Here is a 16893-nt window from a genome sequence, read left to right as displayed (position 1 = left end):
AAATAAGCTAACAAATAAAATAAAAAAAGCAATAACTGATCCCCTACTGCCACATTCCTACAAAAAAATAAAGCAACAAATAAAATTGAGACTCAACAAATATTTCCCCAGCACCTAAACGAAGTAAACAGTTTAAAATGCTAATTTATAGTGTCCCATTGTAAACGTACCTCGTGCAGTTTTCAAGTAATACGATGCAGCAATGTAGTCGTGACAATTGGCCAGCTGAAGTTGAGCCACGTTGGTGTTTGAACCGAAGAGAAATTTCCTTGGGGACCAGTTCGCGAATCAACTTTTTAAACTCTCTGCTGGGAGGTTCGTTAGCGATAACTCGAGCACGTCCATACTGCCACGGGTGCGAAAACTTTCGGTAGGGTGGCGAGTCTTATGATGAGAATTAAGGGCGACACGACCCTTTACGATGCATTCGTAAGTTTTTCGCTGTTGCTTGTAATTCTTAACGAAATTTCTGACCTGCAGAATAGCGCTCGTTGAAAATTTTTAAATTGATGGCGTTCCTCTGGTTGTTAGATATTATTGTTAGTTATTTTATTTGTTATATTTTTGTTAATTTCCTTTGTTATTGTAATACATTTTAAATTTTTTAATTTTTCATTTTTATAGAAATGCAATTTTAAATTTAGTGCTTATTATCTACTTCAATTATTAGTAATTGTTAACTAAATATTATTTTATCTATTTTTATATTTACTTAGATATACTCATTTAAACATCTAATATTATGAATAAATGTCTGATTATTTTTAATCTATTTTTTGATTATTTATACAAAATTTTATTTATTGTATCTGCATCCATTTTCGTCCCGAATTTAATTTGTATTTAACCACTATTATTTTTCAATTATTTTTAATCTATTTTTTGATTATTTATTATATTGAGTCTTCATATATTTTCGTCTCGAATTTAATTTGTAATTAACCACTATTATTTTCCAATTATTTTTGCAGTAAAATCCCCGGAATTTCCCGCAAAATCATTATAATTTAATGCGAATTAATTATAGTTTATTGATTCGACTGCGGCATTTGTAATTGATATGGTTGATTGGAATTTAGTTTTCGTTTGCAGTGTTTCGACGAGAAACAATTAGTTTGGGATGATCATTGATAATTATATTGGTATAATGTGAATTGGAATCGAGTATCTTCCTAACTTACAATCGTTAATAGCCCGTTTCAAATCTGGTAATCAGAGGGATATGTGTTTGCTACCTTGTCATTAATCAAACGGTTAATTGGAACCATTCTATTGCTAGGGCTTGTTAGTATTCGCCTTTGCTTTAATAATCTGAATGCATGCATCGATAGGGTCATGCGTTATCAAATCAATGCTTACAATTAGTTGTGCCGTTTACTATATACACTTTGACTATTATTTATTTATAAATATATTAGCAGCTATTGGTGGAATAATTATTAAGCTTTCTGGGGTGATATTGAGTTTTTTCTGAAGCTCACTTCAGACAAGAACTATTTCATAAATTATATATTCCTTAATTAGCGAATGTAGTGATTGAATATTTTTCCATAGGGGTTGAAAATCTAACGATTCAGAAATGTGTAAAAGTATAAATTATAATATAAGTATAAATGTATAAAGTAAATATATAAATAGATGTAAAATAAATGATAGCAGATTCCTCTTATCCCCGTCCTCAGTCATAAGAGCCTACGTTGCACCCGAGTTGCAGCCGTGAATCGTCAAGTTTAACGTGATATTTCATACTGTTTCATCCCAGTTGGTTCTACGCGTGATATACAAGTTGGAGAAGGTAGAACTAGTAGCTGGGGCACGTTGCCAGGGTCCGTTCTCTCGCGTCAATAAATCTGACCGAGTATACACCGGCATTTTAAACGCGATGTAAACCACCTGCAAAGTGCTCACTTCCCAGCAACCATACTAACTTAACTCGACGCCCGCGCGTTTTATTAGGTTATGTTACACCTTTGAACAAAAATCAGACACGTTTCATCATGTTCTACGTTATTACGTTTCTCTGACCTGGTGGGCGACGTTTCGATCGTTGTTCCTATCAGTTTATTTCCCTTGCATCGTTATCGTTCTCTTCTTTGCCTTTTTTTGGGCGATGGGTCAATCGAATATTCCCCTCGCAATTTCGATAAAATAAACCCTTCCTTTTTTGTTGTCGCAGCCGATATCTTTTCGTGCAATTGTCGCTCTCTGGACTTGCTATTTTCTGTCGCTTTTTTAATATGGGATAATAAGTTGAGATATATTTTTAGTGCTTCATTTCAAGAGGTAAACAATTTATTTTTTATTTCTATTCATTACATTATTTAAATGGATTTCTTCTTCTCTTATTTTGATGTAATATCTCTTATTTAAATTAACGTATTTTTAATGAATTTATCATACTTTAATTACTATGGTCTACTGCACTGAAAGTATGATATAACAGAAATTCATAAATAAATTAATATTTAGTTGTTACATCAAAATCAAATATATAATGTGAGAATGTAAATGTTAGAAAAGAAAGAGAAAAGGATTCTTGGAGATCACGCATGCACAGTATACTAGCCAATTACAAAAACAATAATTAATATATGAATCGATATACTGTATTAGTCAGTTATGGTAAGGTTAGATAAAGTATATTGTATTTCATTTTAAAGTATATGTAATAATAACGTAATAAGTGTTCCCTTATCATGGCACGATATATTTTCACACGTTACTTCTCCACATATGTTCACACATGTGGCACACTTATTCGAGTGCATTTCAATTACATAAACATCGAGATTCGATCGTACAATTGTACAAAACTTTTACGAAATCGCATAATAAAATTGCAATTTCATAAAATTCCATTAACGCGATGAGATCGCATCGGAGTTTCGAAAGCGTTCGATACGTCGCAATCTACCGACGATTTCTTAGCGCATAAAAAGGAAGCGAATAATTCGAGCGCAGTAAAGAGGGGCGATTTTCCTTGTCGCCCTGGTGAAAAATAGAGGGGCTCCAGGGTTGTTCTTCCTTTGCTTTTTCCGCTTTCGTGCGATTCAAATCGCATAGATCTCAACAAGGTCGCAAACCACGATGTCAAGCTTTATGCGGGTCGTTTTACGAATCGTTTGCCGGGTATTCGGAAAGCTGCACAGCCTTCTTCCCGTAGAATCCCGCTGGATGACGGCACGAGAGGGTATATAAGAGGGATAATATCGTGTCTAGTGGGATTTGTCGGGGGTAAACAGAGTGCAGGGCCGCTGCAGGCGAACGTATTACCGCGGAATACCTTCCACACACATTCGCCTTCGCTTTGCCGTTCCTTTCGTTTCCGCAATACCGCTTGCACGCGCTTTATATATCGCCCCGTTTGGTTTCTTTCCCGAGCCGCATCCGATCCTCTGCGGGATTTCTTCCCCGGATCCCTCCGGCGCCGTGTTCGATCACCTTGCTCCTCCTCGTTCTCGTCGAAATTACCTTTCGAAGTCACGAGTTGCGATTGTTTCGGATACACGGTTCCATCGCCCTCCATTTCCTCGCTGACACTCGACGGACGACGGTACAAGGACCACTTAATTAAAATCATCAACCGTTCAGTCCTCGGAGAAATCTTACTTGTGGCGGGGACCACGTTTCCATGGGAATATTAACTGTCCCGTTCGGATTACATTCGTGTTCAGCAGCGTTCCCAGCCATAGAAATTCGCTGAATCGTTCCTGCCCGATATTCCATCTAGGGGAAACACGATATTGCGTCGTTAACTGAGGCCCACGGTCCTAAAGGAGCTAACAAGCAAATTTCATACTGGTTAGCTCATCGATTTTCATGAAACTTCTTTTCATGAATCTAGAGCAGAAGTAAAACCACTTCGTTGCTCTTAGTAATACTTCTACAATTGTTGGTCAACATTTATGTAACTCTTAGTCAATACTTGTGTGACTGTTTTTCAATATTTCTATAGTTATTGTTTGTCAAGATTTGTTAGACTCGTGAAACTTGTCAAGGTTTGTCAATAGTTGCATAATCACTGATAACTTCAAACTTTAACTAAATGTGGCATAACTTTTAATTTTGGATTCAAAAAGACAGAACAGGGTATTCATTTTCCCTAAGAAAAGACTAAACCATATAAGAAAAAATATAGATATAAATATAACTCAACTGTATTTATTGAATAATACATAAGTTTATTATAACAGCAGATACTAGTAGCCCTAATATTAGTAGAGCTGCGCATAGAAGTGTGCGCAGAGCTGCGCATAGGATCTGCGCAGTAATCTTAAAAATGGACTTCTTCGTGTACCTCATAATAAAATGCCCAAAAGCAAGTGAATCACTGTCCAATAAAAACAAGATACAAATAAAATAAGAAATACAAATGCAAAGTAGTTTAAAAATAGCAACGAGTAATATTTCTAAAAAGTTAAGAGTAAATTGACAGTAAAATTAGTTCAAGCAGCGAGTGTTCAAAATACACCGTGCGGAAATATCTAGAAAAAAATTCCAGATACGTCGATGCGTCTCGCAGAGATACGCGTTGCATTACCATGAAATATCTCGTACGGTTCGCTTTTTAATCTTTCCGTAGGTAGTGGTGCCTTTGATGCTTCGCGTACACACACCATCTTCGTACGTTTCGCAACGCACACGGGACTTCGAAACGAAGCCAGGGAAATATGGAACATTTCGTGATTCGATAGAGAGATTTCACCGAGCGCGCAACAATTTCGACGAGGGTTCGTTAAAAGCGCATCAGTTATTCAACGTGTTCAGCGGTGAGAACATGGTGTTAACTCGCCCATCCAGATGGGAATCAAAGCGTAGAATATCGGTCGTTCGTTTCTCACGTAACTGTTCTTAGGAAAATTCCGGGAAAAAGTTCGTTGAACTTATCGCCTTGTGAATTACGATGCAATAACGTTATTCGGAAAATAATGGGTATTGTCGGGGAAACAATGATACCCGGTGCCCCGGATTACGGTTCCCTCGATAACATGCTGATTACACCGGTTCTTGAAAACCCTTCGAAGTCGACCTTGGTATCCATAAGAGGGCCGAGTTGAAGTAATAGCCGTGTCCGGGCCAAATAGATTTGGCACGCCGCTACGTTTCTCCCGGTTCGCCGTAAATTTTGCCCGATAATCTGGAAAGTTTGCGGACGAGCTAAGGAGGACTCATTACGAAACCCGCGCTCGTCCAGGCAAATCGAAAAACGTGCGTTGTAAACGGTACAAGCGCGAACCTTGTCCAACCTAAACGGCCAAGATAAAACGATTTTACAACGTAACGAATAGGGTGCGCGATGTCGGGGCAGATCTTCAGGTCAACGTCCACAATGCTCACAAACTTTATTCCTCACATAGACTTTGCATAATGACATGTACATCATTTAATTTGAATGATTAGACTCGTCATCAGGCACTTAGATGCAAGTGTCATGTCGAGGGTCAGTTATCAGGCACTTAGATGCAAGTGTCATGACGAGAGTTAGTCATCAGGCACTTAGATGCAAGTGTCATAACGAGGATCACTCATCACTGGGTTAACTTTGAAATCTCCAAAGTCCATTCATAAGGTACTTGCTCTAATGTGCCTCTTTAAGTCATGCAACTATTCAAGCTTTCTTTCAACGCACACTTCACAAGTTATTCAAACTGTTCAAATATGGCTACTCAGTATATACTTTCGTTTAAATCTGTATGGCCTAAAGGGGTTTCTTCCCAAAAAATAAACAGCTAAAATAGAATCGAGAAATAAGGTATCCAGACGGCGACAATAGATCGCGAAACGTATGGGGTCGGAAGAACGTGTAGAATGGAGCAACCGGAAAGGTCTGTAGGTCGGTTTGCAAAAGATGGATGGTCCGTCGATGGAACGAGTATCCGGTATCTGGTGGTGGTAAATGCAGGAAGCGGAAAAGGCGGACCGGTCTTAACGGGTACGCCTTGGGAATTGCAGGCAAACAGGAGAATGGTCTGATACTTTTCGGCCATAACGAGCTTCGACGTGCATTTGTTGGATCATCGGAACACAGGCGAAACCTAGATAGGCGGGATGGTGCCGTTTCGAGAAAGAAAGACGGAGATCCTCATAATCCCGGTTTAATGGTTTCGTTCGCCTCTGTTTTCCTGCAAACACCGTTCCGTTGCCCTTCACGGTTTTAATCTCGACGAAAAATTAGCTTCGAGTAATCTCCCGTTAATGAGTTTTCAACGAGGAACGAAGAACGTTAGCGAAAGATTCCAGCTGCATCGACGCATCGCGGTATCTACAGAGTAAGGAGCTGCTAAGGTGAACGAGAAAGGGGAGGTGCGGTTCACGACTTTTATTCTTGATGCTTTGGGGGTGGGTTTGAGGTCTTAGGAATTTGGGGATCTAATATTGGAACTTAGAGAAATCGACATTTGAGGATTTCATGAATTGATAGAAATTTTGGGAAATATGGTTGTCAAACAATTTGGGGATCTAAAAGTTTGAGAACATAGAAATTTGAGGATCGAACAATTTGAGGAACTAAAAGTTTGAGAACAGAAATTTGGGGATAGCTTTGGGGTCAGTTCATGAACAAGCGTTCACACACACTGCACGAGTAAATTGACGGTTTCTAAAAAGAGCATCAAAGTTTATACCGAAAATATCGGTACAATTAAAGCTACAACTGTAATCAAACGCCACAGGAGCAAAAGTATTTTGCCGTGTCAGCATCGGTGAAATTAAAACAGCGATACGGGGCTCCAAAGCTATTTTTTGAAACGCATATCACGAAACGCGGTTTTCGGACTCGTATTGTTCTCCAGTCCAGCGATTCAATTAAATTAATACCCGAGGGGTATTTTCGGTGAATTTAACTTGGCAGTCGAAACGTTAATACGATCGAGCAGAGTAGCGGAGGGGTTGTTGCTTAAGCGTATCACCGACGAGCCGGTGAAAACGCCTACTGCTCGACGGATCGAAACGAGCCCTGGTTTATTTAACTTTCACGTTCGTTTACATCGCGTGGAAATACCGCAGGTTGCGCAATATTCCGTTAAACGCCACCACATTATACGTGGCGTTCCTTTCGCGCGGATTTAAGCAGATTACGAAATTCTTCCACGCGCTTGCTTTACTTTCTTACGGTTACGTGCACACGCGCCCGAGGAGAAGTCCCATTGTGAGGGAAAAGTCCTGGTCCATGACAAGGAGAATCGCCTGCGAATAAAAACCGATACACGCCTTGCGGTTTGGTTGCCCTTAATTGAACCATTACGCGAGTAAAAGGCGAAGTAAAAGGCGTTACGAGATCTGGAGAGTGATAATGAGTCATGCGATTTTTGGTCATTTAATTCTGTCGAATTTCTCTTGAAACATTCCGCTAATTATAGTGGAACGGTTTATGTTCTAAGTTGCAAATTAAAGTCTACGAATATGTAAAACTGGATGTAGTAACTGGTACCGTTTGATAACAGAACTGGATTAGACTAGTACCATTTTATAATATACGCAGGTAAATCCATTAACGTATTTCGTAGAGACCCATTAACAAATATCTAGATCGACCTAGTAGTCTGCATAAAAATTCAAACGTAAACACATGACGATGTGGATAGCCTTAGTGCTCCCAGTAATTTAATTTGGAATTTTTCAATTTGATTAGAATTCGCGAATTATAAAAATTACCTCGTTATCGCTACAGACAAAACGTAATGTTTATCGCTGCGTTAACGATCGGTAGAGAAGAAAAAGCGCCCCGCCATTATCATTATTTCTTGGTCCAGTGTTGCTCGGCAAATTCCAAGCATTCCTCGACTTCCACGCGAAGAGGGACGTTAATTCTCCTTACGACCTTTGCCCTAGCATGTGAGCATAACTTATCCGTGATTACGGCATGCTTGAATTCGACGCAGCACCGGTATGAATTATTAATAAAACGCGAACGAAAGAAAAAATGGGGAGATACATACCGGAGATAGCTTGTCCGAGGTAATTAATGAGAAAGTGGATTTTAACTGGAGTTTTGACCTTGTGGCGCATTGAAGAGGTTTGACCTTGTTAGACCTTAAAGGGTAGTTTGACCTTGTAACATCATAAACTACATATGTCTTCTTGTATTTCATAAACTGTGATATTGAAATTGGAAAGCTGTTTTATAGATAATATTTTTAATGTAATGTCATCTTTGTCACAAATGATTTAAATTTCCATTTTAATGATATGTCTGTATGTTTAATTGCTCTTCCATATGACATATGTGTCTTCACTGTAAAATTTGTATGTGTCTGTTGACATGTGTAAATGTTTTTAGACTTCAATAGTTCTATTCATTTACAATATGTTTAAATGTCTCTTCATCTAAATATTTCCACATATTAACATATGTTCCACATATGTCTAAGTGTCTACATATGTCTACATGTCTACATGTCTATATGTCTACATGTCTAAATATTTCTACATATCGACATGTATGTTCGAGTGCCTCTTCACCTAAATATTTCTACATATCTACATGTACAGGTATGTCTAAGCACTTCTTTATCTAAATATTTCTACATCGACATATGTGTCTGAGTGCCTCTTCACCTAAATATTTTTACATACGTATGTCTAACTACCTTTCTGCATATTCACATATATGTCCAAATATTTTTTCTCCTTAATATCTCTACAAGTCCAAACATCTTTTCACTACAACATTCTCACATGTTCATACGACCAAACATCTTTTGATATATGTCCAACACGTCCAAACATCTTTTCACTATAACATACATGTCCACATGTCCAAACATCTTCCAACTTTCATACGTCCCATATATCTCCTCCGCTCTCTCGAAACATGTCCATACGTCCAACCATCCTTTCACCATAAATATTTAAAAACTAAGATCCATAGCATCTGAAATTGGTTTACAGTCGACATAACCATTTCGAAATTGCACCTATCGAATAAAGTTTTGTACCTTTGAGATCGTAACGTCTGGACCAATGATTCCTTTGGTATTTCATCGTGGCTCCAGTTCCAGCGTCGTTCCGTTTAAAGCATCGAATAAACAGTTCCCCGTTGGCCCTGCTGTCCGATCCTAGGATTATCGATAATTTGTTCCGCGAAGTAACTCGAACGAACGGGTCACGCTTCGAGGATTTCTCCTCGAATATCGGGGTTGAACGAAGAAATCCAGTTCGAAGGATTTCCATGCTAGCTCGTAGCCGGGGCCAAAAGATATTAATATGCTAAGTACCCGGAGCGTCGTCGGGTCCTCGGTGCCACGCGTTTTATCATCGTCGAGCTCGATGCCAACGTGCGATATAAGCGGTCAACTTTGTCCAATATTTTTTTTAGGTTGGAAACATAGTACAGCACGTTAGGTTATTATATAGGTAAGTTTCCAATTTCTCAAGTTTTCAAGTTTTCCAATTTTCCAATTTTCCAATTTTCCACTTTTTCAATTTTCTAATCTTCCAATTTTCTAATTTTCCAATTTTCCAATTTTCCAATTTTCCAATTCTCCAATTTTTCTTTTTTCCACTTTACCAATTTTCCAATTTCCCAACTTCCCAATTTTCCCCATTTCTCAATTTCCCAATCTTCCAATTTTCCAATTTCCCAACTTTCCAATTTCCCAATTTTCTATTTCCCAATTCCCAATTTTCCAATTTCCCAACTTCCCAATTTCCCAATTTTCTATTTCCCAATTCTCAATTTTCCAGATTCCTAATTTCTTAATTTTCCAATTTCCCAATTCCCCAATTCCCCAATTCCCCAATTCCCCAATTCCCCAATTCCCCAATTTCCCAATTCCCCAATTCCTCAATTTCCCAATTTCCCAATTTCCCAACTTTCCAATTTCTCAATTTTCTATTTTCCCAGTTTCCAATTTCCCAATTTCCCATTTCTCCAATTCCCCAAGTTCTCAAATTTTCAAATATCTAAATTTTAATAGTCCCTAAATTTCCAAATTCCCAAATACCCTAAATTCTCTAAATTCCCTAAATTGCCTAAATTCTCTAAATTCCCTAAATTCCCTAAATTTCCCAAATTTCCTGAATTCCCTAAATTCCTTAAGTTCTCTAAGTTTCCAAAATTCCCCAAATTCCTTAAATTCTCAAAATTTTCAAAATTCTCAAAATTCTCTGAATTCCAAATCTTACACAGCAATGATTTTCAAACGCCACATCCCTCAAGAAGGTATCCTTCGAACATTTCTAATCGTCCCAACCCCATAATATCCCAACTGTTTAGAACCTTAATGTCTCCCTAACGTGTCTCCTTAATGTCTCTCTCTCGAGGAGCATTTTTGTAGCTACTTTTCCAAAGCGTTCCGAGTTCTCGTTTGTAATGCATCCGCTCGAACAGCGCTCGTCGCACAAAGTTACGGGGAGGAAAATGCACGCAGCTGCGGGGATGCGTATTATCGTCTAGAAGGGGGAAGAAAGAGTAATGCGCGATTAAGACAAGCGGACTGCCGTTTGTAATAGTTTGCTGAAGCCCGATGTACTCCCCATTCTTCCCTGTTTGCGAGTAGACGCGAATGGAACTTACTCGTCCAACTTTTCTTGCGGTTTCCATGAAATTGCTTTATAATTCTTGATTTATGATCCCCTTTCCAGTCGCCGTAACCGACGCGTCGCGATTTCCCTCTTTTCCTCGAGGTTCTTTCTTTCGTCCCTTTCGAAGCGGATCTAAATGGTCGCGTGCATGAAATGATGTCTCTGTTTGCTTAGGTTAGGCTGACGATCTATCAACTTTGTTATTAGTTGTATTACAAATTCTTTAGTGGATGATGTGAATAATGTGAAGAGTATATGTTTGAAGGTTTGATGGAAGAAATTTGGGGAGAAGAGTTTGTTGATTTTTTGGGATTTTTAGAGGGTAGAAGATTTCTGGATGGGTTGAGAATTTAGGGTGAATGTGGAAGTGTATAGGGACTTAAAGATTTGGGACCCTATGAATTGGAGGATACAGGGATTTGAGAACGTAGGAGTTTGGGGACATAGGAATTTGGAGATTTACAAATTTAAAAATGTAGAAAGGGGATGTAGGTATTTGGGGACGTAGAAATTTGGAGATGTAGATATTTGGCAACTTTCAGATTTAAATGCCTAAGGATATGTGGATGTAGAGATTTGGGAACCTAGGAATTTGGGGACATAGGGATTAGAAACCGTAGCAAACTTACAAATGCAGGAATTTTAAATACTTATTATCAAACATAGAAATTTGAAGACTTTGGAATTTAACAATCTAGAAATGAATAAATCTACGAACTAAAATTTATCTCAAACTAAATATTACATTATTTGCACCATATTCCAAAAGTAAATTCCAGCAGTAGTATTAATTTTCAGTCCTTTCAGGGTGAGTGCCCTCTAAACCCACCCCTAGCTACGTCGTCGCTTATTTATTTTCCAGCGTCGTTTAACATTCGTTTAAATATCTGTCGGTGTAATCGCCGGTGTCTGCGAGGAGGGTTGTCTCGTTTCAACCCTCGAGGGTGCTCTCGCAGGCGCCTGAGACGCCCGAAGTGTCGGACCGAGTTCTCCCAACGAGACATAGTGATTGGCTCGATGATAAGTCAAACGCGATTGAATTTTTACGAGGATAAGATGGAACGATCTTTTCATCGGGGACGCGATGTAGCGAGGGGACAGCGTTATGGCAAATGCAAATTTGGTTAGAACTTGGAGAAGCGTGAAAAGCTTTCTTCACCGGTGGCAGATGGTCCTCTCGATCCCTTTTAAGACGTGTGATCGATTCTTTCTTATTCTTTTATGTCCTCGAGTTTTTATTCTTTCGAAATACAAGCACAATATTGTTCTTTGAACGGGCGAAAACAGCCTAAAAATTAAAGCATTCTCTTCACTGGAAACTGGATGGTTCTTTAGAAAACTATTTATTACTCAAAACGATATTAATTTCACCTTAAAGGGACCTAGTTGACTTGGGTAGAGAAACCTAATTTAAACTTGATAAGGTTCTAACCTCTTAACCTATAATAACTCTTAACCTAATTAACTAATAATTAGCTAAAATTCTAAATGGCAAAGATTCAATTTTCCATACAGCTACGTTACAGTTAATTATCGTTACAAACGAACAAAGTTGTTCATATAAAAAATGAAAAAAGAAGTTAAAAATGTCCAACAAAACGTTATTTGCTGTTTACTGTACTCCCTAGAAATTTCCCCAATTTCCAAGCAGTTGAAGAATCCCTTTGTCTCGCATTCAGATCGTGTTACCGATTCCCTAGTTAACGACGTTAATCGTGTCGATTAACCCTGCATTCTGTCAGGAACAAAGAGCAACTGCTACAAGAGAGGGATTAAATACTGTCACGAGTCACGTCCGAGCGGAATTACGGGTCGTAACGAAGCTTCCTTTCGTGTGACATGACCGATACGTACAGTCAACAGCAAATTTCACTTCCCTAGGGGTAATATGAACGCGATGAGTTTACAACTCACTTGCTTCTTGATTTTATGCGAATTTTTCAAGATTCGAAAATTTTAGAGTGTGTTAACAATTTGGGGATATAGTTATTTGTAGATCTGGGGATTTAGGGATCTAAGAATTTTGGGATGTAGGAATTTTGGGATCTAGGGATTTTGGACGTTAGGGATTTGGATATCTAGGAATTTTGGGATCTAAGAATTCTTGATGCTAGAGTTTTTGGGGTCTAGGAATTTGGGGATCTAGGGATTTTAGGATCTAAGAATTTTGCGATCTAGGGATTTTGGACGCTAGGGATTTGAAGATCTAGGAATTTTGGACGCTGGGGATTTGGAGATTTAGAGATTGGGGGATCTAGGGATTTTGGACGCTAGGAATTTGGGGATCTAGAGATTTGGGGATCTAGGAATTTGACGATCTAGGGATTCTGGGCGCTAGGGATTTGGAGATCTAGGAATTTCGGACGCTAGGGATTTGGAGATTTAGGGATTGGGGGATCTTGGGATTTTGGACGCTAGGAATTTGGGGATCTAGAGATTTGGGGATCTAGGGATTTGGGTATGTAAGGATATGGGGATTTAGGAATTTTTGGAGTCTACGATTTTGAGATTTAGACGTTTGTGGGCCTAGGGGTTTGGGGAAATATAAATTTTGGACGCTATAAATTAGGGGACCTAAGGATTTCGGAGTCTATGAATTCAATTAAACAATTTCGTTAATAGAAATTTGGAATTAAGGAATTTGGCGAATTTCAAAAAATTGTAAGCTCCAAAATTTAGTGATTAATTGTATTGTATTTGAAAAGTTGGCATATGGTATCCTTATCTAAAGGAAGTGTACACTGCAGGCGAGTGTACACGTGCCACGATAGTCAGTACCAGGTTTCGATCACGATTATGGTCGGTCCGCAAATGCACGCCGGTGCGACTGCAGGCCGACGAATCGCGATAATATAATTACGACAGTCAGCGGGGGGTCTCTAACGTTTCTCGTCCGTTTTCACGTTGCGTTCTCATGAAATACGGATTATGCGACCACACCGCGACCGCTATTGCCCGTGAAACTGACTGTGAAACGCGTAATCGAGATGCTTCGCGTAATAATGAAAAGCGGATTGGCCCTTGGCTTCCATTGCACTCTTGCCATCGACGAATTGATCCCTTTAACGGAATTCAGCCAATGGGTCGATCACTAACGACGCGGGTCTTTTAGGAGCTTATGCTCGACAACTTTACAGCCCTTTGTGGTTCGCAAACTGAAAATCAGATTAGATGGCTGCGGCAATTGTCAAACGAAGATTTTACTACCGAAAATTCGGATTCTCCCTTTTGTTCAAGAATTCTAATTAATTAGTGATTTTCTAGTTTTGTTAATTTGTTAGTTTTCGAATTCGCGTTAATTCTTCAGTGTTTTCCGATTTTCTAATTCTGTTCATTTCTTAGTGGATGTAGGGATTTAGGGATGTAGACTTTTGGGGATTTAGAGATTCGGGGAATTAGAAATTTGGGCGATGTAGGGATTTTTGGAGTCTATAAATTTCAAGATTTCGGAATTCTAATTCTTGTTAATAATTCTTCATTGTTTTCCAATTTTCTTAATTTCTTGATAGTTTTCTATTTTTCTTAATAATCTTCGTTTGTTATATGTTTTTCCAATTTTGTTCATTTATTGATAGTTTTATAATTTTTGATAGTTTTCTGAAGGATTTCAGACACTAATAATTTTTGTTACATTTATGATTTATGATTCATACGTTTATGTTATATGTTTGTTTTTACAATATTTTCCTGCTGGACTCATCTACTTTGATCTTGTATATAAAACAGCAACAGATGCATTAGATAAAAAATTAGTTAACTAATCAATATAGACTTCATTACAATTCTACATACAACCGTACTAATATTTTGATAGTACATTAATATTTTGTCACAGTACTATTCCTGTATTTATTCTCTTGTACAAGTGGAATTAATTCAGACATTATACTAGTCATCCCACAAAAAATTGACTCATTAATTGTTACATTAAAATCATTAATTATTACATACATTAAAAATATACGAACAACTACTTGTAGCTACGCTTATTCAAAACCAAATACATTTTCACATCCAACATAAACATTTCTCCACTTCTCTCACTGAGACCCAGCGTTCGATACCGAACAAGAGAAACGGAACACAGTCAGCAAAGTACACCCTACAATAAAGAGAAAGAAAGTCATAATGTTTGTTGAACGAAATCGTGTTCCAAGCTCGCCAAATGAAATTCATTTTTCACGGAAGCTCGCAATAATTTGATAATGCGATTTCGGCGCAGCCAAGAGGGGCAAAGAGTTGTACAGGGGCAAATGAAAACACGTAAGCTAGGAATAACAACGGGTCGTACAATGGAGAGAAGGACACGCGGGTCGCAATAATGTCGACAACATTGTGCAGCGGTGGATAAAAGAACGGCTTGATTGCAATAACGTCACGAACGTCATGTGCGATAAACAAAGGAACGCGCCGCTCGTAATAACGTCGCCAAGTAGTAACGCAACGACACAAAAAAAGGGAAGGACTGAACGAAAGTGTGACGCCCGCAAAAATTTGTTGTGTAACGCGTTCGACGGGCTAATATCTCTTTGCTGCCTTTGCTTTCGCGTGTTAGAGGATCGACGTTCACGCGGTGGTATTTCTGGGAGAGTATTGGGGGATTTTGGGGGAGAAATTTGTGGGTTTATGTATTTTTATATTTGTTGATTTAGGGTTGGGTAGGGGAGAATTTGGGGATTTGAGGATTTGGGGTTGAGGATTTTGGGATTTGGGAATTTCAAGGCTTGGGTTTGGGTGGAGAGTTGAGGACTTGGGAGTTTGATGATTTAAGGATTTGAGAATTTGGGGATTTGGGGATTTGGGGATTTGGGGATTTGGGGATTTGGGGATTTGGGGATTTGGGGATTTCGTAATTTCGGAATGTAGGGATTTGGGGTTTGGACGCTAAGAATTTAGGGATTTGGGAATTTGAACACTCTGGGGTTTCAGAATTTGGGGATTTCAGGATTTGAGAATTTGGGGGTTGAGGATTTTGGGATTTGGGAATTTCAAGGCTTGGGTTTGGGTGGAAAGTTGAGGACTTGGGAGTTTGATGATTTAGGGATTTGGGAATTTGGGGATTTGGTAATTTCGGAATGTAGGGATTTGGGGGTTTGAACGCTAAGAATGTAGGGATTTGGGAATTTGAACACTCAGGGGTTTTAGAATTTGGGGATTTCAGGATTTGAGAATTTAGGGATTTGAAGATTTGAAGATTTAGGGATTTGGAGATTTGAGGATTTGGGGATTTGAGAATTTTGGGATTTGTTAACTTGAAGATTTTGATTTGGGTGGAGATTTGAGGATTTGAGGGTTTGAAGATTTGGACATGTGGAAGCGTGAACACTTGATTGATTAATTATTGTTGTGGGCATCGACTACTATGGTCATTAGCCCGGTGAACACTTGAGGATTTGCAAACTCGAGGATACGGTGATTTGAGGATTTAGAAATTCAGTAGTTTCTGAATACAGAAATTTCTGAACTAGTAAATTTATAAATTTGTGAATCTCTTAAGTTACCAAATCCCCAAATTCCTCCATTTTCAAATTCCCCAATTGCTTTACATTTTAACATTAAAGCTCCAAACCTTCTACTTCCCAAATTCACAAACTGCCAAATAAATTCCTAGATTCTCAAATGTCCCAATTGACAGCATCTCAAATTTTCAAATTTATATAAAATTCTATAAATTCCAAATGTACAAACTTTCATACACTCAAATTTCCAAATCTCTAAAATTCATAAATTCCCCACAAAATAATTTTTCGAATACCGCCACTCAACCATTTTGTCACCGGTTTGCAGCACATTTTGACGTGATTGTTAAAGTGTTCAGAAACCGGAAGCCCGACCGTTCGTAACCGCTAGATGGTCCTTTGATCCATGTACAAACGCGTTTCCGATTCGGTGCTGGTACGTTTGTCGATTACACTCTGATTTTAAGCACAATCGGTGTCCTGCGAATTTCGTTCCCTAAGCTACCTGTTAATTGCAAGTATACTTGACGACAATTATACCGTTTAACTGTTAATCGACCACTGCGTACTTCGGTGAATACCGATCTTCACGCGATGAAAATACAATATTGATTTTACGTTCGTGCCGTTGTTTTTGCTTGTGTTTATTCGGGTATAATAAATTGAAAACAATGGGCGCAGAATAACGCTGTTGATAAAAGAGAAGAATAATTGTTACGCGAAATTTCGTTTATTGGCTCGACTGAAACGAACAGAATTATATTATTTAACGAGATTTTAGGGGTAGGTTTTTAAAGTTGTTTTATTGCGGTAAACAATAGAATTTTTACCTGCGGAATGAAAATTTACGGTTTTATATATTTTTTACGTTTATACATGGTAAACTAATTTTTGTAATTTCACGATCTCA

General features: G+C 38.4%; 1 protein-coding gene and 1 long non-coding RNA gene across 2 annotated transcripts in view; one reads left to right on the top strand and one right to left on the bottom strand.

Moving 5' to 3' along the window:
• Positions 1 to 16893, top strand: part of LOC100877900 (uncharacterized) — a 487744-nt gene that overhangs the window by 39829 nt on the left and 431022 nt on the right. The gene's annotated exons all lie outside the window — the stretch shown is intronic.
• LOC143265542 (uncharacterized) overlaps positions 1 to 16893 on the bottom strand; it is an 89275-nt gene that overhangs the window by 958 nt on the left and 71424 nt on the right. The window contains exon 2 of the long non-coding RNA XR_013040166.1: positions 171 to 474. This is a non-coding gene — a long non-coding RNA (uncharacterized LOC143265542). The remainder of the gene's footprint in view (positions 1 to 170; positions 475 to 16893) is intronic.

The sequence above is a fragment of the Megachile rotundata genome, chromosome 12 (assembly GCF_050947335.1).
Source record: "Megachile rotundata isolate GNS110a chromosome 12, iyMegRotu1, whole genome shotgun sequence".
NCBI lineage: Eukaryota > Metazoa > Arthropoda > Insecta > Hymenoptera > Megachilidae > Megachile > Megachile rotundata.
Note: the sequence above shows the minus strand (reverse complement) of the source record. Positions and strands in the feature narration are given on the sequence as shown.